We start from the raw sequence: 16,197 nt of genomic DNA, 5'->3' as shown, positions 1-16,197 counted from the left end.
TAACTCTATCGTTCGCCGACGGCCTTATCGGGTTTCCCTCTCTGAACGAAAAGTAATTGAAGAAAATGTAAATGACATGCTCCATCGCAATATTATTCGTCCCTTGTCAAGCCCATGGTCCTCCCCAGTAGTGTTAGTTAAAAAAAAGGACGGCTCGGTACGCTTTTGTGTTGATTACCGGGCACTCAACAAAATTATCCGCAAAGATGTATACCCAAAGCCAAGAATTGATAACGCCCTTGACTCTCTCCAAGGCGCCGAATATTTCTCGACTTTGGACCTCCGCTCAGGTTATTGGCAAATACCTATGCACGAGGATGATAAAGAAAAAGCCGCTTTCTCAACTCCCGATGGCCTTACGAATTTAATGTTATGCCTTTCGGACTTTGTAACGCACCGGCGACATTTGAAAGAATCATCGATACTGTGCTTCGTGGCCTAAAATGGAGAACCTGTTCATGTTACTTGGATGACATTGTCATCTTTTCGTCAACTTTTAACGACCATCTCACGCGCCTGAATGAGGTCCTCACGTGTCTCGCTTCAGCGGGCCTTCAGCTCAACACCAAGAAGTGCCACTTTGCACGGAAGGAAATTAAAATATTGGAACATCTAGTCAGCCATGATGGCATTCGTCCAGACCCTGAAAAAATCATCGCGGTCTTGAACTTTGCTCGTCCGCAAAGGATTACAGAATTGCGCAGTTTTCTCGGCCTGGCGTCTTATTTCCGGCGTTTTATAAGGCATTTTGCAAGTATTGCTGCTCCACTTCGTGAACTACTTAAAGCACGCAGCCCTTTCATGTGGACTGAACAGTGCGAAGCCACTTTTAATAATCTGAAGCACGCTCTCACATCAGACCCTGTTCTTGGCCACTTCAGTGACAGCGCTCCAACCATCCTCCACACTGATGCCAGTGGTCTCGGTCTTGGAGCTGTACTCCTGCAGTGCGATGCAACTTCGCGTGAGAAAGTGATTGCCTTCGCCAGTGGGACTATGACTCCAGCTGAGAAAAACTACACCATTACCGAACAGGAGTGCCTTGTCGTCGTCTGGGCTGTCCAAAAATTTCGCCCTTACCTATATGGTCGGCATTTCACAGTTGTGACAGATCACCATGCTCTTTGCTGGTTGTCTTCGCTCAAAAATTCGACAGGCCGACTTGGCCGTTGGATTCTACGCCTGCAAGAATACAATTTCTACGTCACTTATAAATCGGGTTGCCAACACCAAGACGCTGACGCTCTTTCTCGCTCTCCACTTTTGGAATCGGCTTGCTGTTTTTCTTCCCAATGCATTTCCACCTATGACGACAGCCGACCATCTCTTTCCCCGATGTATATCACAACAGTTTCATTTGAACACTCTGAGAACAAACACGCTCTCCGCTCACAGCAAATTAACCGATGCCTACTGCCGACCCATCATCGACCGCCTTATTGGCGCTTCGGACCCACACAATGCTCGGCTTCGCCGACAACTTCGCAATTTTAAGCTCGAAGATGGCATCCTACTCCGCTTCGTGTATTGCCGTGATGGAACTCGCAGGATCCCAGTCGTGCCGTGTGTGCTTCGCCCACGTATACTGGCGGCTCGTCGGCCTAGTCGACCAGCTGCCTCAGTCACCTCAGATCTCCACATATGCGGATGATATTTGCATTTGGGCCTCAAGCGTGACTCGACCCCAAGTTCGTGCAAGACTACAAAAATCGGCATCGATTGTGACATCATGTCTTCGTGTACAGGGTCTTACTATCTCAACAGAGAAGTGTTCTGTGGTGGCCTTCACACGAAAATCAATGTCACAATACGCAGTATACATAAATGGCAAAGCTATTCCTTATGAAAAGAGTCATCACTTCCTTGGAATCGTCATTGATAGGAACCTCTCGTGGAGTCCACTATCAGTGGTATGAAGAAAAGACTGACGGCGATTGCCCATGTTCTCTCCTTTCTAGGAGGCAAGTCCTGGTGCGCGTCAGTGCACTCTATGCTGCAACTATACCGTTCACTTTTCCTGGGTTACATGCGGTACAGCTTTCCAATACTCAATAATATTAGGAACACGAACATCGAGATCCTCCAAAGCGTGCAAGTTCAAGCTCTCCGCATCTGCCTTGGACTGCCAAAATGCACCTCAACGGCAGCAACGGTTCTTCTCTCCCGCGAGCATCCCATAGGTACATATATTGCTGTTGAAACCATGAGGACACATAGGACACCTCACCGGGGTTTCCCGTCACCACCTGGCAACCATCCCAACAATTAGACCACATACTGCATTTGCCAAAACCATAGCAGCTCATCGCACCTACCTTCCTTCACAGTTCACTCCAGCTTCAAGACCGAGTTTACCCATACATGAACATACATACATGAGTTTGCCTACATGAATCGAAAGTTTACCTATCTATTCCGGGAGTAAAAAAGAAAACGGGTGTACCATTGCCTGCCTTGAAGCAAATGACGTTGGGTCACCTGCATTCTATGCACAATAATCGGGAACACGTCTACATCGATGGCTCAGTTGCTTCAACAAGCTCTGCGGGGTCCGTAGTGATACCGTCGAGGTCCATCGTGCTGAGGATCAAGACGACGTACCCCACCTCTTCAACTGGTGCGGAACTGGCTGCCTCACGTGCAGCTATTGAATACATCGGCCAAGAACTTCCAGGTGTCTGGTCCATTTTTACGGACTCGAAAGCAACGCTTCAAAGCGTTCAAGCTGCGCTACGTCATGGATCACATGAACAACTAACTGCAGAGATCCGCGTGCTATACCACAACGCTAAATCAAAAGGTCATGATATAATTTTCCAGTGGCTACCTGGACATTGCAGTATTGAGGGAAACCACAAGGCAGACCAAGTTGCCTGTTCTGCACACAACGATGGAACTACAGTGAACATTCCTATATCTAGAGCTGACGCAGCTTGTCGACTTCGTTCCTTAGCGGCGGAGTTAACGCTTTCAGCCTGGAACAAAGGAGAATTTTCCAATCGACGCCTCAGGGAACTAGACCCTGGGCTGCGCCTTCATGTTCCCCTTAACAAAGGGCGGCGCGAAACAACACTGATGTCCCGTATGTGGCTCGGTGTTGCATTCACCAAAAAATACGCCTATGTGATGAGAACGGCGGATAGCCCTAACTGCGAATGATGCGGCTGCGAAGAGACCACACAGCATCTCCTTTGCGAGTGCCCTGCTTTTTCAAGCGAAAGATATGCGCTGCGTTCGGCTCTGGACCATCTTGACAGCCGTCCTTTCACACAGGAGAAAATCCTCGGCCCATATCCACAGAAGGCGTCTAACGGCAAAGGCTTCAAAGCACTTACGTGTTTTATGAGAGACACAAACTTGATTGAGAAACTGTGACTGTGCTCCTCGCCGCTTTACCTTTCCTATCATTCTCTTCTATCTTTCTCCTTTAAACTCCTCATTCCCCTTCCCCAGTCATCATCATCATCAGCCTGATTATACCCACTGCAGGGCGAAGGCCTCTCCCATATCTCTCCACTTAACCCGGTTCTGTGCTAGCTGCATCCACTTGACCCCTGCGAACTTCTTAATATCATCCGCCCACCTAACTTTCTGCCGCCCCCTGCTACGCTTTCCTTCCCTTGGAATCCAGTTTGTTACCCTCAGCGACCATCGGTTATCCTCTCTTCGCACTACATGTCCTGCCCATGTCCATTTCTTCTTCTTAATTTCCACTAGAATGTCGTTAACTTGAGTTATTTCTCTGACCCACTCTGCACGCTTTCTATCTCTTAATGTTACCCCTACCATTTTTCGTTCCATAGCCCTCTGGGTTGTCCTCAACTTAAGTAGAACTCTCTTGGTTAGCCTCCACGTTTCAGCCCCATAGGTGAGTACAGGCAAGATGCAACTGTTGTATACTTTCCTCTTGAGCGATACCGGTAAGCTGCTAGTCATAATCTGCGAGTGCTTGCCAAATGCGCTCCATCCCAATCTTATTCTTCTTGTTATTTCCTTTTCATGGTCCGGATCTGCGGTTACTACCTGTCCTAAGTAGATATATTCGCCTACTACTTCCAGTATTTCGCTACCTAATGTAAACTCCTGTTCCTTCCCGAGGCTGTTGAACATTACCTTAGTCTTCTGCATATTGATTTTCAAGCCTACCTTTCTACTTTTCCTGTCTAGGTCATCAATCATTATTTGCAGTTCATCTCCCGAGTTGCTTAGCAAGGCAATGTCATCAGCAAATCGCAGATTACTGAGGTATTCTCCATCTAGCCTTATCCCTAACTGCTCCCATTCCAAGTCTCTGAATACTTCCTCTAAACAAGCTGTGAATAGTACTGGGGAGATTGTGTCTCCTTGCCTAACACCTCTCTTTATGGGGATTTTGTTACTTTCTTTATGCAGAACTATAGTTGCTGTGCAGCCCCTATATATATCTTCCAGCACTTTCACGTACGGCTCGTCTACCCCCTGATTTCGCAATGCCTGCATCACCGCCGAGGTTTCAACTGAGTCAAATGCTTTTTCGTAATCAATGAATGCTACGTATAAGGGCTGGTAATATTCCGCACATTTTTCTATCACCTGATTGATGGTATGGATATGATCGATAGTAGAGTACTGTTTCCGAAACCCTGCTTGATCCTTTGCTTGATTGCAGTCTAAGGTTGTCCTGATTCTATTAGCGATTACCTTAGTAAATACCTTATACGTAACAGACAGTAAGCTGATTGGTCTGTAATTTTTAAGGTCCTTAGAGTCCCCTTTCTTGTGAATGAGGATAATGTTTGCATTCTTCCATGCTTCCGGTACCGTCGATGACACCAGGCACTGCGTATACAGGGTGGCCAGTTTTTCTAGCACGATATCCCCCCCGTCCTTCAGCAAATCTGTAGTTATCTGATCCTCTCCAGCTGATTTCCCCCTTTTCATAGTTTCTAGTGCTTTCTTGACCTCGTCCTTCGTCACTGGTGGAACGTCTGACTTTTTTTCCCTGACGCCAATCTCATTACGGTCCTGACTACTTTGGCTACTGTAGAGATCTGTATAGAACTCCTCGGCTACTTTGACTATCTTGTCCATATTAGTGATGACGTTGCCCGCCTTGTCCCTTATCGCATACATCTGGTTTTTGCCTATGCCCAATTTCTTCTTTACCGCTTTAAGGCTTCCCCCGTTCTTTACAGCATGCTCAATTTTCTCCATGTTATACTTCCATATATCGGCCACCTTGCGCTTATTGATTAGCTTTGATATCTCGGCCAATTCGATCTGGTCTGTTGGATTGGAAGCTTTCATACTCTGCCGTTTCTTAATCAAATCTTTTGTCTCCTTAGACAGCTTACCGGTATCCTCTCTAACTATCCTACCGCCTACTTCTACCGCGCACTCAGTAATGATATCTTTGAAATTATTGTTCCTTGCCTCTAGGGTAATGTCGCCATCCTCAGTTAGAGCTGAATACCTATTCTGTAGCGAGATCCTGAACTCTTCTGCCCTCCCCCTCACCGCTAATTCGTTGATGGGTTTCTTTCTTACTAATCTATTGCGTTCCTTCTTCAGATTTAGGCTAATTCGGGACCTCACCATCCTGTGGTCACTACATCGAACTTTCCCGATTACCTCTACATCCTGCACAATGGCGGGGGTTGAACACATTATGAAGTCGATTTCATTTTTAGTCTCTCCGTTAGGACTTTTCCATGTCCATTTTCGGTTCTTCCGTTTGCTGAAGAAGGTATTCATGATTCGTAAGTTATTGCGCTCTGCAAACTCAACTAGTAACTCCCCCCTGCTATTCCTAGAACCAATGCCATAGTCACCTACTGCCTTGCCTCCTGCCTGTTTTTTCCCTACCTTGGCATTGAAGTCGCCCATTAGTATAGTATACTGCGTCTTTACTTTTCGCATTGCCGATTCTACATCTTCTACCCCCCCCCCCCCCTTCCCCAGTGCGGTTTGCTACCCTTCCCCAGTGCAGGGTAGCAAACCGGAAGATTTCCTGTTTAACCTCTCTGCCTTCTCTCTTTCTCTCTCTCTCTCTCCACGATGACGCTACTGCAGGTCACCTTGGTGTTGACAAAACGTACGACCGCGTGAAAAAATTATTCTTTTGGAATGGCCTATCTTCCTGCGTTGCCAAATACGTCGCATCCTGCCCTCCGTGCCAACGTCGCAAACGGCCGACGTCTTCGCCCGCTGGCCTTCTACAACCTGTTGCATGTCCCGCCACGCCATTCGACGTAGTCGGCATCGACTTATATGGTCCCCTACCTCTCTCCGATGGGGGTAACTATTGGATTATAACAGCTGTCGACCACCTAACACGCTACGCTGAGACAGCACCTGTACCGACCGGTTCCGTTGAAGAATTAGCAAATTTCATTTTGCGATCAATTGTATTGCGTCATGGCGCTCCTCGGGTGCTCCTAAGTGACCGCGGGACGGCCTTCTTATCGGCAGTCGTTGCCGAAGTTCTTCACGCGTCATCCACCCTTCATAAGACAACCCCAATCTACGATCCCCAGACTAACGGGCTGACTGAGCGATTTCACCGCACCTTATCGGACATGATATCCATGTACATCACACCGAGTCATCGAAATTGGGACACTATTCTACCATTCGTCACTTTCGCCTATAACACAGCAGTACAGCGGACTACGGGTTATTCTCCATTTTTCCTCGTTTATGGCCGTCCTCCCACTACAATTCTCGACGCTTCCTTCTTCTCTACACCGCACTACTCCACATCAGTACCTACCCAGTTCCTAACTCGTGTGGCCAGATGCCGTCATCTTGCCCGCCTCAACACAGCAGCGTGCCAGGAAGACCGCAAGAGTCGCTACGATTCTACGCATTCTCTTATCGTCCCGGTGACGAAGTACTGCTTTATACACCACTGCGCACCCCTGGCCTTAGTGACATATTCTATCACCGCTACATTGGTCCCTACGAGATCATCAGCCAAACTTCTCCAGTTAACTACAAAGTCACGCCTGTTGATCCCCCAGCCGATCAACGCCACCGTGGAACTGAAATTGTTCATGTTTCTCGCTTGAAACCGTTTGTGCGCCGCGGTACATCGGGTAAGTAGGAGCGGCCAGGCTGGCCGCTTCCGACCCCCCGGGCAGATTGTGTGAGCCTTCTGTGGACCTTCTTTCATTTGTACATGCCATTATCATCGTCCCGCGGCGCCTGCTCCGGCGCGCGCCTGGGTTCCTGATCGGAATAAAAAGCTAGACAAGGCTTCGCTGTCCTTGCCGTCACGACCTCGCCGTCTCGACCTAGCCTTCTTTTACAATATATATATATATATATATATATATATATATATATATATATATATATATATATATATATATATATCCCAGGCAGCACAATGCATTGGGCCAATGTTGGAAGTACGACGGCAAACAGTGGCCCTACACTGGACCAGCCTTACCAACGTGCTCCCAATGTAGGACATGCCAGTCAACACCACGTCCAACAATGGCCCAGACTAGCCAATGCTCTCCCAGTGTTGGTGCTGCCAATATCAGACGCTGGCTAGATTGGGCCATGATGTACAGTGCATTCCCAATATTGGCGCTGCCGTGCATACAGCATGCCTATATTGGACCGAGATGTCCGTTGTTCCTCCAATAATGGTCGCACCGGGATTCAAAACTGGCTGCAATGGGCCAAGTTGTCCTGTATTTTGCCATCGTTGGGTTTCCCGTTTTTAAAAACAGGCTGCAATGGACCAAGATGTCCTGTTTTCTTCCAGCATTGGGGGTTCCGGTGTTTAAACTTGGCTACAATGGACAATGTTATCCTCTGTTCTTCCATCATTGGGTGATCCATTTTTGAAAGCTGGTTACACTGGACCAAGTTGTCCTGTGTTCTGCCGTCGTTGGTCGTTCCGTTTTTTAAAACTGGCTGCAATGGACCAAGTTGTCCTGCGTTCTTCCGGCATTGGGGGCTCCGGTTTTTAAACTTGGCTACAATGGACAATGTTATCCTCTGTTCCTCCAGCATTGGGTGTTCTGTGTTTTAAACCTGGCTATAATGGACCAAGTTGTCCTGTGTTCTGCCGTCGTTGGCCGTTCCTTTTTTAAAACTGGCTACAATGGACCATTTTGTCCTGTGTTCTCCCGGCGTTGCCCGTTCCGTTTTTTAAAACTGGCTACAATGGACCAAGGTGTCCTGTGTTCTTCCGGCGTTGACCATTCTGTTTTTTAAAACTGGCTATAATGGACCAATTTGTCTTGTGATTTTCCAGTATTACCTATCCCTGTATAAAACCCGCCCACGATGGACCACTTTTCTCCCCTGATCTTCCTATTGTCATTTACATCCTAAAAACGCAGCTTTAATGGGCTGCCGAAGTGAATATTTTCCGTTGACCATCCAATCAAAACATTCTACATTTTTATTGTTGAATACGTACATGTGCGTTGGACGCCAACCCGTATACATTTAATTCCGACATTTCAGCCGATCGTTCGGACCTCACAGAGTACCACGTACAGGATGGCAATTACTCTAAAGCATTCAAGCACGTACCGCTGCAGCTGTCGAGATTCGTCTTTTCGGTGCGCTCATATGCGGCGCACTTTTGGTGATCAGCTATGCGTTTGCGATTTTAGGCTATTGGCATGCATGCAGATTTCGTCGCAGGCGCATACGTTTGTCGCACAATTATATCTGATGATAGCATGACCATGCGACCACATATTATACTGCCGTGTGACCGCTATAGGTATTTTCTGGCTAGCGATGACGCAACGATCGAATCATGTTCGAGCGTACGCGCCCGGTCGCAGCCGTCCTCAGCAAACTGGCAGCGGAGCGATAAGCATTGCTTTAATAGCTGCAGTGTGTTTTATGGACTTCAGCAGAATTATAATAGATTGTAACGATCGAGTGGCTAGATTTCCGTGTTCACACTTCAGCACTCAAGAGCTGTAAATAGACGCTTATCCGTGACGAGTATGCAGACAGAGCTAGTGATTTCGGCGTGTGTGGAAAGCGATATTCACCCGCTTACGCGAGCATGACGGTCGTCGAGTGTAGATTTGGTGTAAATGATGTCAGATCTACCCACAAAATCAGCCCAAAAGCGTATAGCAGCTAACCAGCGGCCAGTGCAGCAGTCGTGGGCTCAGATCGCTTGTGTATATGATATCTAGACATTTCAAAAAAATGCGAATGGTCGCTGAACATTCTCTTGGTAACGCAATATAAACAGCTTGCACATCGTAGAAAGCATAGGAGCGGCAAAAAACTAGCGCGCCAGTCATATGCGGAGACAGCCGGCAATCAAGCACTTGGGGACCTCTATCTCGGCGCTTGCTGCAGAATAGTAAATTTGCAATGCCAGGATATTTTACATAAGAACAGCTCAGCTTGCAACGGGTTTTTTTCCTACGCAAATGGATACTGCACGGGGTATATGAAAACAAGTTTAATGCGGATCATTATATGAGTATTCCCAGCGAAATTTCACACTCTCACAGTAAATTATGAATACTGTACAATTTTCTTGCAGCACTTATTTAACCTGTACTCTATAGTAACTTTAGACTACAACCAAGCAAAAGAAGCAGCTTTTTGCAAAGGATTACTCTCTACTATCGATCATATCCATAGCATCAACCAGGAAGCTCGGAATATAACCAGCCCTTATACATACCGATTACAAAAAAGCATTTGACTCAGTAGAAACCCTGGCGGTCATGCAGCCATTGCGAAATCAGCCGCACGTGAAAGTGCTGGTGTATATATAGGGGCTGCACAGCAACCATATAGTTCTGCATAAGGAAACAAAATTCCTATAAAGAAAGGGGTTAGGCAAGGAGACACGATCTCCCCAGTACTATTCACCGCTTGCTTAGAAGCAGACTTGGAATGGGAGCAGTTAGGGATAACGGTAGATAGAGAATACCTCAGTAATCTGCGATTTGCTGATGACATTGCCTTGCTATGTAACTCATGGGATGAACTGCACAGAATGATTGATGACCTAGACAGGAAATGTAGAAAGGTAGGCTTGAAAATCAATATGCAGAAGACTAAGAAAATGTTCAACAGCCTAGGGAAGGAACACCAGTTTACTTTAGGTAGCAAAGCACTGGAAGTCAGCGAATATATGTCTACTTCGGACATGTAGTAAACGCATATCCGGACCATGCAAGGGAATTAACAAGGATAACAAGATTGGGGTGGAGAGCATTTGGCAAGCACTACCAGATTATGATTAGCGGCTCGCCGGTATCAATCAAGAGGTAAGTATGCAACAGTTGCATCTTACCTGTACTTACCTATAGAGCTGAAACATAGAGGCTAACAAAGAGGATTCTACTTAAGTTGAAAACAACACACAGGGCTATGGAAAGAAAAATGGTAGGGATAATGTTGAGATAGGAAACATGCAGAGTGGTTCAGAGAAATAACTTGTCACTAACATTCTAGTGGAAAACATGAAGAAAAAATGGACATGCGCAGGACATGCAGTGCGAAGAAAGGATAACCGATGGTCGCTTAGGGCAACAAACTTGATTCCAAGGAAAGGAAAGCATAGCAGGGGGCGGCAGAAAGTTAAGCGGGTGGATGAGGTTAAGAAGTTCGCAGGGGTCAAGTGGATGCAGCTAGCACTGGACCAGGTTAACTGAGGGAATATGGGAGAAGCCTTCGCCCTGCAGTAGGTATAGTTAGGCTGATGACAAGGATGACACTATAGCCTTTCGTAAAATAAGCAGCAAGTACAATGAAATCAAAATCCACAGCTGGATGCACGTTTCCATAGCAAATCATTTCCAACTCTCGAATAATAACATTTTAGGCTCATGTCGTTGAAACATTTCATGCAGCTGCATAATATCGGGAGATGTGTCGAATGACATGTATGACGATGTTAAGCCAGCGTGCATACATGAAATGTTGAAGGTTTTTTCAATCATTATACATACCCCATGGCGTTCAAATGACACAACAGATCATTCTCTATCCTAATGAGACAACAAATCATTCTCTATCTGCAGCACATTATAGCTAGTTAATTCGGGCTTCGACGTTTGGTTTGAAATGAGAAGACACCGATATTAGTTTACACAGAATTAAATCTCCTAAAATAGGTTTTCAGTGATAATTTAAGGATATATAATCTTCACATCTGTTATTGTAGCTATATATAGTTGGCAATTGTGTGGGAGTGTGTAAGCTCTAATTCTAAGGGCGATTGTGAGGGCTAGTACCATATGTTGCCCATAGTTCCATCGCATGAACGCTAGATGCCTCATCGGCAAACGACTATATGTAGCACCCTCTTAGGGTAGTGTTGCATTAACTGGAAGGACACTGACGTAAGAATATGCATAAGCATCATAAGCTAATATATTTTGGCTTCCGTTTAGGTTGAACTTCTGTGAAAAAAACATTTGATTTCCTACCACACACCAATAGGTAGACCATGTGATTTTTTTTACGCAAGTTTGCCATAAGGCATATTATAAAAACCCATGTAAATTATTTTCCGAAAGGAACTGGACAAAACTCCTGCTCTTATCATTGTCGGTGAGCTATTGGGAGAAGTCCTCTTCCCTTGTTGTGGTTAGTCCTAATTCCTGCAGAATCAGTCCTTGGTGTCCCTGTCCCTGCACAAGTACACAGCATGCGGCAAACATCCACTTCTACAGCTGGAACACTTCGGGCTTCTGGTGGGTCCGATATGTCTTCTTGAGATTCCAACCCACATGTTACCGACGGGGTAAGGGCCACCCTAGCTCTTATCCTTTTAAGGGAAACCTCCTCCAATCTTACCCAAATTAAATGATGCAGTGATAGGTCAACAGCCATATTTATAGAAGTCTACATTTTAGTTTGACAGCGCCCTTACTTCTCTTATTTACAAATGACAACTGCACTTCCTTCTAAAACTAAATCTCTAATCAAGTTATGTTGGTGATGTTGGGATATTGGTAGCATTAGGCTATTGGTCTATGAGTGCATTGGTTCTATGAGAATTGCATTACAGTGGCTGCCTTGTACCACACAACAAAAACAAAGATGAGGGCAAAGATTTCAAATCACAAACCATATTTTATTTTCCATGCTTACATAAATTCTGCTGACTGCATGGCTGTGGAACACTGGGTAATGCTGCAGGTGTGTTTCAGCTCCAGATCAGGTGATGTCATGAAGTTAGCTGCATGGAAAAAAGCTTTGTTCAGAAGACATGCAACATTCCACTGCTGTACTCTAATGATGAACAGTTTTGAAAGCAGCCACTCAAGGACAACACATATGGCAGGAATCCACACAGGGACAGGTCAAGTGTTGTATAAGCATGTGGTCTCTAACAAACATTTTCCCTGAACGGTTCTTCCAAATGGAACAAGTGAAAGGTTGTAGGCACTTACATGCTAAGTGAGCACATGCACATTGCACGAAAGACCACATACACCCACTATGTTTCATTCAAAAAATGAAAAAGGCACGGTCCTAGGAGCAGCATGAATGCATGGTCTTAGAGCAATGCCTCATAACTACTAGTGTAACCAGTAAGGTTGCACGTAAAATGTGTGAGCGAGGCCTGGCTGTTTTGTAACACGCACTTTCATAATAGCTGGGATGCTACTTGAAACACACCAACCTGCAGTAGTTATAGTAATAAGACCACCAAATATTAATGAGCCTTGAAAGCCAGCCTACTCATGGTAAGGTTGACAGTGCAAAGCTAATGCAGTCAGTAACCATGCAGTAAAATAGGCAGCTTGATGATACTGCAGCAGCAGCCACAAGGATTACATATGTTGGTTTTGAGGAAAGTCCCAAATGTTTGAAGTGCATGGAATGAAGTACCCAAATGCCACTGTTGCCAAATGCATGCCTTAAAAATTACTATGATGCTGATTACTGGAAGACTAGCATGAGCGCACACTGTCACCAGTAGTCCACAAGCAAGTTGATAATGATCTCTTACTGCAAGGGTTTTACCAGTGTTGTCACAGGAGCCATGATGAAGTCCAAGACATAGCTTAAACAGAGCAGATCAGAGCTGGCAGCGATAAGTGAATTAAAAGCACATTCTTATACCTTGAATGGCTGCTACCATGATCTGTCCTCAAATCTTCCATAACATCCAGTTACAAAAGAGTGTCTGACAGAAGACCTTTTACAAAGTTAGAGTGCAAAAAACAACAAAGCTCTCATCACCCCAAGTTGCCCTGATGTTGCATATTAAATGCAAAGCACGACAAAATGTGCAAGAATTTCTGGCTTCTTTTCAAATGTGCTACAGTGTAACAGCAGTATTCATAAAAATTATTCTACCATGCAGCATCAAGCCAAGCCAAGTGATGAAATGTACTGCATTAATGATACGGTATCAGTACTGCACAATCTACCTCCAGCGAAACTGCTGGTGACAGTACCCTTCCTCTTAGCACGGTGATATTCTTTCGCCCACGACTACACTGCTAAGTAGTCTCTCGAATTATAGGCACCCTTTGTAAAGCCAAGCTTAACGTAAGTTAAAAAAAAAAAATGCGCCCGAGGGAGGGAGGGGGGGGGGGACATTTCACATAATCACATGATGGATAAACCTAGTCACAAGAGGTGTGGACCGAATTACTCAGCCACCGGTCTCTGCCTGTTTACACATTTTCGGGCTGGCTTTCCAGTTTCAAACCTAACTACCAGCGCTTCACGTCATCACAGTGAAGTCGCATCACCGGCGGTTCCGAGGCGCCAACACTCTGGTAATGAAGTTGCTTTTTTTGCGGGCCGTATGTAAATCCAAATGTAGTTCAACAGACCAACATAGCTCATCTCAATTTACAGCGAACGAAAGTCATCACCTCCCTTGGACAGTTCGCTTGAATGAAATCATCGGGCCCGTTTCCGTCATTGTTCGTCTTTGTCTATGCCTTAAATAAGCTCTCACAAATTAGCTGAACTCCAACGCAACTTTATAACACTTACACAGGGCGGGATGACCACCATAGAAGAGAAACATTTTATACTTACCGAAGAGTAGCATGGCAAGGTGAGTAGCATGTCGTAGGCTTTGTAGAAGTCGCTTCACATTCTTGAGTCTTGCCAGATGAAATGCCGAAGAATCGTTCATAATGACGGCTACATTTTAATTATAGTAACAAATAATTAGCGCTGGATTCTGACAGCACAGAGTATTTGCAAAACGTGTTTGCACGAAACGAACTTGCCGTTGTCACAGCCATGTTGTCATTCGCTAGTCGTCTAGTCTAGACTTCGGAATGGCTATTTTTGGCTTCTGGAGGCTAAAGCCATAGACACGACAACGACAGCGCTCAGTGCGGAAAACATGCATTAGTCAAATTATTAGCAAGTAATCAGTGATATATTCAAAATTACTGCTATATCATTTTTATTTTTCTCGCAAATACTTTGTTTCGCACCACTTCGCTTCGAGTGATGTAGGCGATCGTCTGAACGCGCGTCGTCTGCTGCGCTAGCAGACAGCAGCTGAAGGAGTCTCGAACATATGCCCGTGGGATAAAATCATCACCGCAAAATATAAGATTTCTCACATCATGTTGCTTGCAATACCTCACAGCGGCAGCCAACTGGTGTTGCAAACGGATCAGCTCGCGGTAAGTGGAGCTGGACCTCTAGAACGCTGATAAAAGTGGCAATCTCGTGCACAAAGCAACCAGGAAAAAACAAAAACACGATATACGATCCATTTCGTATAGTAATACTATTAAGACATATTTATACATGCCAAACCAATATGAGTGGTTGTACTGGTTGCCCATGTACAATTGGTATATTTATGTCGCACAAAAACGACCAATATATATCCATGTATCGGACCAATACCTATTGTCAATTGGACCAATTCATATTCGTAATAGTCCTATACAAAGTCAAATAAGACCAAATAGATACAAGCAGAAATCCCATAGCACCAATAAATGTTCTGTATTGGACTCATACAAATATGTATTGGAGTTTTTGCTAGAGAAAATACATACTTAAAGGTCTTAATGACCTTATTGCAATTATGTGGCTGAAGAAAGCCTGTAAATCATCTATACAAAATATGTTACTTGCTTAAAGGAGCAAAAAAAAAGCTTTAATGTAATAAACACCAAACATCTTGCAAATTGTAGAGAAATGAAAGCCTAAATGTCCAAAGATCAAATGCATCCAATGCCACACTTCAACATTTGCCAGATCTTTCATGCCCAACTATCAATGATTTTAGCTGGTTGCCTTCTACAAATGCAACTTAAATAAATTATTTCATGAACTTCTAAAAAATGAAAGGGATATAGTTTTTCTTCTAGCTTTGTTTTGCTCGCCAGTTGTGTATGAGTCCCGTTATTGTTCTGTTTATTATGTTGCTTTTTTCCCCATGTTCATTTTGTGTGACGTTGTTTACACACTTTGATACTTGTTTCCTATTCATTTATTGCACTTTTCCTGTTCGTTTATTGTTCAGTTTCTCTTGCTAGAGGTTCCTTTTTGTATGTTCATGTCTGAATTTTTGCCACCCTATATATGTCATTTTAGTGAGGGTGTTAAAAGGTTTTCTTGAAATAAAAAAGCCAACAGATTCAACGACAAGAAAAGTGATTAGCTTCATGTGGTTAATACTGCAGCTTTAAACTATAGTGTATAAGAAACTTCAGAGAATCTTAACCTTTCTATTAACAATTGTTTAATGATGGAATTTATAAGTCCCAAGTGGGGACTTTGGTGTATGCTCCTGGCCACAAGTTTTCAGGCATAGTTCTTCTCATAAGTTCTTGAAACAGTTTCTTGCCAACAAAGTATGCTACACTGTTGAAATTTGTCTACTTGGAAAGAACAAGCATTTTGGAAAAGAGTCAATTGAATGAAATATGTTAAATAAGTGCATAGACATATTTCATTAAGTGTTTTCGTTTCTGTAGTAAATTAGTAATGCCTTAGCAGACACAGATAACCAAGGGTATTTTTCCTGTGAATACACATACAATTTCTCGTCCTGTTTGGTGTCACCACTCCAAGATATAAAAAGTTCAGTATAGGTTGCATGGAGGCATCAAAAAGTGCAATAATTGATTCTTCATTTGTCACTAGCTCCTCAGGAAGGTTAGCCCTAGCATTTACTGTATTAAAGCAGCATAGAAGCAGTTATTTGCACAGACTCACATGACCTATACTGAAATTTGAAGGCATATCTTCGTGAAAATTAGT

At 44.5% G+C, this 16,197-nt stretch overlaps 1 long non-coding RNA gene across 1 annotated transcript; it reads right to left on the bottom strand.

The window, feature by feature from the left end:
- Window positions 1-12,049: 12,049 nt before the first annotated feature.
- On the bottom strand, window positions 12,050-14,928 carry LOC146176937 (uncharacterized). The gene is made up of 2 exons (XR_014701587.1): window positions 13,999-14,928; window positions 12,050-12,175 (listed from the first exon to the last, which is right to left on the bottom strand). It is a non-coding gene; the product is annotated as an uncharacterized LOC146176937 (long non-coding RNA).
- Between the last annotated feature and the right edge of the window lie 1,269 nt (window positions 14,929-16,197).

Source organism: Amblyomma maculatum, chromosome 10, assembly GCF_055883805.1.
Source record: "Amblyomma maculatum isolate TAMU_Amacu chromosome 10, ASM5588380v1, whole genome shotgun sequence".
Taxonomy (NCBI): Eukaryota; Metazoa; Arthropoda; class Arachnida; order Ixodida; family Ixodidae; genus Amblyomma; species Amblyomma maculatum.
This window is presented reverse-complemented; position numbering and strand designations above follow the sequence as displayed.